The sequence below is a fragment of the Mastomys coucha genome, unplaced genomic scaffold, assembly GCF_008632895.1.
Source record: "Mastomys coucha isolate ucsf_1 unplaced genomic scaffold, UCSF_Mcou_1 pScaffold6, whole genome shotgun sequence".
NCBI lineage: Eukaryota > Metazoa > Chordata > Mammalia > Rodentia > Muridae > Mastomys > Mastomys coucha.
In genome coordinates, this window is record NW_022196912.1 from 81,391,781 (window position 1) to 81,399,546 (window position 7,766).

At 36.0% G+C, this 7,766-nt stretch overlaps 1 pseudogene; it reads right to left on the bottom strand.

The window, feature by feature from the left end:
- Nucleotides 1-1,686: 1,686 nt before the first annotated feature.
- Nucleotides 1,687-2,841, bottom strand: LOC116081045 (annotated as a pseudogene).
- Between the last annotated feature and the right edge of the window lie 4,925 nt (nt 2,842-7,766).

Sequence of the window (7,766 nt, forward strand, 5' to 3'; positions counted from 1 at the left end):
TTCCTTTTGTATTAAAAGTAAGAGAATTTACCAGAGGTTTACTAAAGGACATGTAGAAATCAGCTAAATAAAACGTGCGTAACGTTACTGATTCATTTCCACAGCAGCCAATATTTTTCAAAATTAAATCGTTCACAAAAAATATCCAGGAAAGCAACTCAGAGTTGTAGGCAGTTGGAAGACTGGAAAACAACTTCAGTTGCCTTTGAATGAACAAAGGTTAGAATTGAATTTTCTATTTTAGGTAGAGAGACTTGAGAGGTGTCTTGCACTACAGATATAGAACACCTTTATATTCTTGTATTTTCCTTTTTAATGGTGGATCTGTGTATAATACTGGTTTTGTACCTATAAAATATAAAAAAACTACAAAATATACTATTTACTTTTCCTTTTAGAATATACAATATCAAAATTTTCTTTGATTGAATAGATTTAATGAATATTAAATACTTGGTTATAACAATTCCAAAGAATATAACTATGGTGATTTGAATGAAAATGGCCACTACAGGCACATATATTTGAATATGTGGTAGAACTACTTGGGAAGGATTAGAAGGTGTGGCTTTGTTAGAGGCAGTGTACTCTGGGGGTGGATTTGAGGTTTCCAAAGCATTACAAGTATGCTCTCTGCCCATTCCCATCTTCCTGTTGTTATGCTTCCTGCCATGATGGTGGTGAACTCCTGTCCCTCTGAAACTCTAAGTATCAAATAAACCCTTCCTTCTATAAGTTACCTTTCATATAGTGGTTTATCACAGAATTAGAAAAGGTTTTTTATTGGATATTTTATGTATTTCAAATGATACCCCCTTTCCCAGTCTCCCCTCCTGAATGCCCCTCTCCCTTCCCCCTCCCCCTGATTCTATGAGAATGTTCCCCCTCCTAACCACACACTCCCACCTCACCACCCTGGCATTTCTCTATACTGTAAATTGACCCTTCACAGGGCCAAGGGCTTCTTCCTCCTGTTGATGCCAGACAATGTCATAAGACAGTATAATTTGTCCTATGTGTTGATACATTTGTATAAAAACATACATACATGATATTTTAATATAAGAATTTTCATGTTCACAAAAATATTTTTGGTATTTTTAATAGGTATATGAGTTATTTGGTTTTTATTTATTTAACTTATATGAAATTGTTGTGCCATTTGGAAAATAATGTTTGAAAATCAATAGTTTGGGTGTTGATATCTAAAAATAAAGTAAAAGGTCAAATAAATATAATCAACCCAGGAATGACAAATTAACAAAGACATCTGAGAAAATTCTGTTACTGTGTTCCCAGTACTTAGGAAACTAGATCTGGACTGAAGATGTTAACATGACTAGAGGACACAAATGAAATTCTCTGGGTGAAACTATAATGTCTGAAATTAAAGACATGCTTGAAGATATTAGTAGGACAATTTTATTAAAAATGATTGTAAAAGTATACCTATAGAAATGATCCAATATCATATATTATAATAATTCTATATTATATGTTATTATGTGTGATATTACATATGCTACATATTATATTGATCTAATATTATAATTATCCAATATTATATGTTTTTTCTTTTTATGTTTTACAAAACGGAAGTTTAGTGAAAACTAAGTAGATCAATTCTCTCTTTACAGTGAAAGCTTTTTTATCTCTGGCATGTAACAGTGAAAGAGTTCTTAGAAATCAGACAAAAGTGTTTGGTGGGTTTGAATTGATGGGCCAGGCAAGCTTCTTCTCCCTGGCCTCACGGTCAAATGAGTCATAGATGGAGTCTTTGGTTATCGTTCTGTTCACGGGAGGGATTTCCAAAATGCCCACATAGTTTCTTTTGGCCATTCTTGAACTGGTCGCGATGGTGCAGGCATTGCTGCGGTAGCATTTCATTGAGGACATGCAGAAAGTCTCTTTCATTCCTCTCCAAAAATTGGCATTATAAATAGAGTGCAGAGTGGGTTTCGAGTCAGAGGAGCTGAAAGATACCCACATAACCGCAGTGAAGACAAGGGAGCTCTTCTTGTAGTCTTCTTCATGGGGATGCCAGAGCTGAGCCACATGGAAAGGCAGCCAGGAGAACAGGAACATCAGGTTCAAGAGGAGAAACATCTTGACCGTTTTCACCTTTGTCCTGGGGACAATGTTCATAGTCTTCCTCAGGGTCCGCCCGTCAGTGCCTATTCTCCAGATATACTTTATGACCTCTGGTAAAACAGGATTATGAGGATGGAGGGGATCACAAAGGCCACCAAGAAGTGGATGACAGTATAGGCAGTTCCCTCCCAGGAGGGAGGGAGGAAGTAGTTACAATGACAATCCCAGTTAGAGCCATAGAAAAAGAAGACAGGCATCACAAAGGCTGCATCCAAGATCCAGGAGGCTGCAATCATTTTCTTGGCCTTTTCTCTGGACACCTTGAAGCTCAGTGGGTAGACGATGGTGTAGAATCGGTCTACGCAGATGGAGAGGAGCACGTAGATCTGAACGCCTGGGGTGAGATACTGGAAGTAGCAGACCACCCTGCACACGGCGCTACCGAGGGTCCATCTCCCGTGGTGAACTGCAGCAAAACAAATGGCGTGCTGGCCACGCTGATGAGAAGGTCAGCACACGCTATGGACACCACAAAGTAGTTGGTGGTAGACTGAATCCTACGGCTCCGGTGGATGACCAGACATACCAGGGAATTGCCAAAGATAGAGAACAACCACAAAGCACCAAAGAAAATGCTGACGGTGGCCAAGTCTCCAGGGTTCAGCTTGTACTGTTGCTCATTCAGCTGTGCTCCTCATGCAATCCCATCAGGCCATGGGGCAGCAGGGCCTCAGCTGTATAATTCCACATTGTATAATTATAATGTAATATATTATTTTTGGCAAACTAAACTATGTATATATATATGTACTAAACCATATATATATGTATATATACATGTATGTATGTACATATATACATACATGTATATATACACATATATATACACAAATACATATGTATATACATATACATATATATATATACATATATATATGTATACATATATATATACATATGTATATATATATGTATATGTATATGTATATACATATGTATATGTATATATATGTGTATATGTATATGTATATATATGTATTGGCCTTCAGATGACTGTTGGGGTTGGCCTTATGTGGTGTGTCTTCAGATGGTGACTTCTATTTTCCAAGATCATATTATAGTTTGGACATGGGCATTATATTAACCAATGTGGTCCCTAACAATTTCAGGTTTGGTAATAAAAGCCTAGAACCTGTGACTAGCCAGAAATGGCTGGAGAATCAAAGAGCTAACTGGTTTGTTTTTGTGTGTGTAAAAGGAAGAGTCAGGATCACTATTATTTTGAAGGACAAGAGCTAGTTATGAATAAGAATTCATGAAACTTGTGACTATATTTCAAAATAAAGTACGGTTTGAACTATGGAGGCTTCTTGCTTGCTGACTATCACTCATAGTGATGGAAAGTGCTATGTGAGCTGTTGATGGAGAAAAGTCCTCAATAACCTAATCCAGCTTTGAAACCTGTGTGGTACTGATGGTGCAACCAATATGTACCTGGAGATGCAATTGTGAGATGATTATATAGGATCTGAGGTCCACTCTCTTTTGAGATGTTACATGACTAATACTGTAACCCTGGTAAAACCTCATGGCTGAGGTGATCTTAAGCCTTAGGAGGCAAACTTAATATTGATGTTTTTGGTATAGGTAGGATATTAAACTACCTTCTAAATATTTTGTTTATGTCCATAGACAAATGCTACTCTCAGCCTTGATCAGAGGAATCTTATTTTGCAGTGAACTATGATGAACACAGAGATTAATGGTTCTACAAGGTGCTGAGGATAAGTTAACAACTGAGTTCTGAGCCCTAACTAGGACCTTTCTGTTGGTTCTTCAGGGCTTGGGGAATATTCAAAGTGTAAGTGAAAAGAATCTAAGAATAGATGATATGTAGAAAGGATGTGAATTACCATGTTATGGGTAGGATGCAGACATTACAGTCATGACCTCATCAGCTTTGGCTATCTGCACTTGGTCTATACCAGACTCAATTTGTGGACAGTCAGTCATAGATAGGGAAATGGATTAAGGGACCATGTTTCTTTCTGGTGAGCTATTTGCTATTAAGGGTTTACAGCCCCATAGGAGGAACAACAATATGAACTAACTAGTACCTTCAGAGCTCCCAGGGACTAAACCACCAACCAAAGAGTGCACATGGTGGGTCTAATGGTTCCAGCAGCATATGTATAGCAGAGGGTAGCCTAATCGGTCATCCACGGGAAGAGAGGCCCTTGGTCCTGTGAAGGTTCTCTGCCTCAGTGTAGGGGAATGCCAGGGCCAAGAAGTGGGAGAGAGGGTGGGTTGGTGAACAGGGAGAACAGGGTTTTGTTATTGTTTTGTTTGGTTTGGTTTCCTTTAGTTTTCTTTCTTTTTTTATCAGAGAGGAAACCGGGAGAGGAGATATTATTTGACATGTAACTAAAGAAATTATCTAATAAAAATAAATAAATAAATAAATAAATAAATAAAGTCTCAAAGAGAAAAAAGAAGAATTTGATGAATCCTTGGGAAGGAGAAATCATTGTCTTCAGTTTTATATCACCTGACAGGCCCACTAGACTCCATGCTGCTCTCCATGTAGATGGCCCTGGTTAAACACAGTGCAGCAACAACAACAATAAAAATCATAAAGTATTCTTTACCACTTACCAATTTTAGGCAGATGTAAGGAGATTCCGGACATAGGATCAGGTGAGGCAGCTTGTTTATCATTTCCCCATCAAAATATCAAATTACCATTTCCCTAAGATGCAGAACAATAATTTTTAGAGTAAATTTGCTTTTATAAAAAATGGGGGAGATTATATGTGTTATCATCTTTAAAGTATTTTGAAGTATTAACTTAAAAAATCAATAGTCAAAATTCTTCATTCATTATATATACTGTTACTGTACCCTGTGCTCTGCAAATCCTTGTAAAATTAAAATTCAGACTATAAGGGGCAATATATTTCATCCTTGTTAATGGAATAATACTGAATATTTCATTTTTTTACTATTTTTACATTGAAAACTTTTTAACATAATGGTGTTTATTTGCATGGAGATTTCAGAATATTTCTTACTTCAGATCTTAAGTACTAAAAGAAGATTAAATTTGCCAACTACAATTTTGACATTATATTTAATAAACTTAATATTCTAATTATAAAAAGCATTAAAAAACTTCTGACTGCTCAAAAATTATAATTCCTAGATTACTTATGCTATAACACATTTTTCTCTTTTCTTGATGACAATTTCTTTGCTTTCATTATTTTCTTCTTCATGAATATCCAGATGATCCAAATGGTAATAAAATGATTGAGTGCACACCTTTGCGGGGTGCATTAGATCTTACAGGCCACTTGAGTCCATTTAGTAAATTGCTCCCCTCATGCACTAAGTGGGACTGCAGTAGTCTAAAATCCTTAATGCACTTAATAACTTGGCACTTGTAATTGCCAGTGATGGTGGTGCATTTGCTTTCAGATTTTAACAGTAATGATTAGAAAGGAAGAATTTGTGCCCAAAGAATTACATGGTTAGCCATTAGTATTATATAGGCTTTTTTTTTCAATTTATAATAAACCTCTCTGACATCTGCTGTTAAATGATGGCTATTTCAGAAGATACTGCCAAAGATTTTGCTTCTTAAAATGCAAAGTTGATTCTTCCAAACAATGGGAGAATCCACACACATACTTTGTTTCATGTCATACTTTCTTTTTCTCAGATTTAATGGGATGCCATTTTTAAAGCCTCACAGAATAGGAAAAGAATTTATAAAGCACTTGTAAAAATGAACATGCCATTCGTAAGTTTCTGCTGTAAAGTGTTGTCAGGGTTTGGCGAGCTAGTCATGTATTCCTTAACAACAGCTGTAGTTTTAAAATTATCAAGAAACTGGATGTTAAATTCTACTACATAAATATGATAATGCTATGATTAATTTAATAAATACCTTTATAGGTTTAATGATGATATTCATACATGTGCATATGTGAAAACCTTGTATCATGCACCTTAAACATATAGTACCTTTGCTTGCTAATTAGAATCCAGTACTTTTATGAGAAAATAGTCAAATAAATGGAATAATCTTCCCAATTGCTAATAGATTCCACTTTCATAGTGATAATTGATATGCTCATGTTGAATCTTTCTATAGACTCTGGGATATCAGATTTTCAACTACCTACTCTCAAAAATTGAAGTAATAATCACAGTACAATTTTCTGTGTCGTGCTTTTGCTTATCAAAGGCAGATATGGATACTAAATAAGTAGTTTTAACTAATATATTTGACTTATGACTCATTAAGTCAACCATTGTGTCGTGTGTCAATCTTGCTGATGTACTGACTGATCACAGAGGAGAGTTTCTTGGATAAGCTGCACTTTCCACAGTATTGGTAAGTATCACTGAGACAGCATTTACTCTCTACATCCCAACACTGAAAATGCAACAGAATTTGGCATATATTTTTAGACATACTGATTTCTTGCTCTTCCACTTTTAATGAATTAGCAAGAATATAGTGGCCTCGGCAATTTTAAGGGTGATTGATGTAAGATCTGGGTTTAAGTTGAGGTCTAGAATCACTCTGAAGTTATTGTTGTCCTTAGAGGTACAAGGTATCAATCCATTATAATGTCATTAAGTACAATGTATACAATCCTGAGTCAGCTTTGCAGCTTGAAATGCTGCTTTTGTGTTCATGTGTCAATTTCTTGCTATAGTCTGGAAAAAACAGTTTCTTCTTATCTAAGTACAAACTTAAAATCCCTATTTGCCCTACAACTGTATCTCTTTTGGTTGTTACCACTAGTTTCTGAATGTTGTTTTCTGCCATCTCTGTCTGGTTCTGCTTGGTTTTATTAAAGCAATCTGATTCTGTCACAAAAATTTCTTCCGACTCTTTAAACCAGACTTGTGTGTTTGACCTACTGTTCTTCTGTAGTGAGCCTATATTTATGGAGGCCTCAGTGTCTGTGTATAGATGTGGATCTCTGTGTATGTTGTAGGTCTCTGTGTGTGCCACATGTGTATATGCTATAGATGTACAGGTATCCGTGGAGACCAGAAGAGGGCATCAAATCCCCTGAAGCTGAAGTCACAGGCGGTTGTGGGTTGAATGGTGTGGATGCCTGGAAATGAATTCTGGACCTCTGCAAGAGCAGAATGAGTTCTTCACTGCGGAGCTCTCTGCAGCCCCTTGAATGTCTCATTTGGGAATGCAGACTGAAGGAAAAGCTAAAAATTAAAGGAAGATTATGTATATGGAAAAGTCAAATGAACTAAAATTATGACTTTTTTCATAATGTTTTTCCTTTATTCCCTTAGAGAGAGACAACAAATTTGCAAATAGGAGAACTTAGGTTACAATAGTGACACAGTAAGCAACTGTTTTGGAGAAGTAAGTGATGTGTAGTTAAGAGAAGAAATCCTTAGTAAACCAATTCACAACTTTCAAATTCCAAACACTGTGAATACAAGGTAATCAATATTAAACTCAATACTTAACTACTCGTAATTGATCTTGTTCTTTCTTTTTTTTACTGAATTACTTATTTTTGGAGAAAAAGCTTATTGAAGTATATTCATTTTTATTTGTCTTTTAAGAAATTGTATTGCATAGGTCAGTGAGATGGCTCAGCAGAAAACAGCTCCTGCCACCAACACAGAGA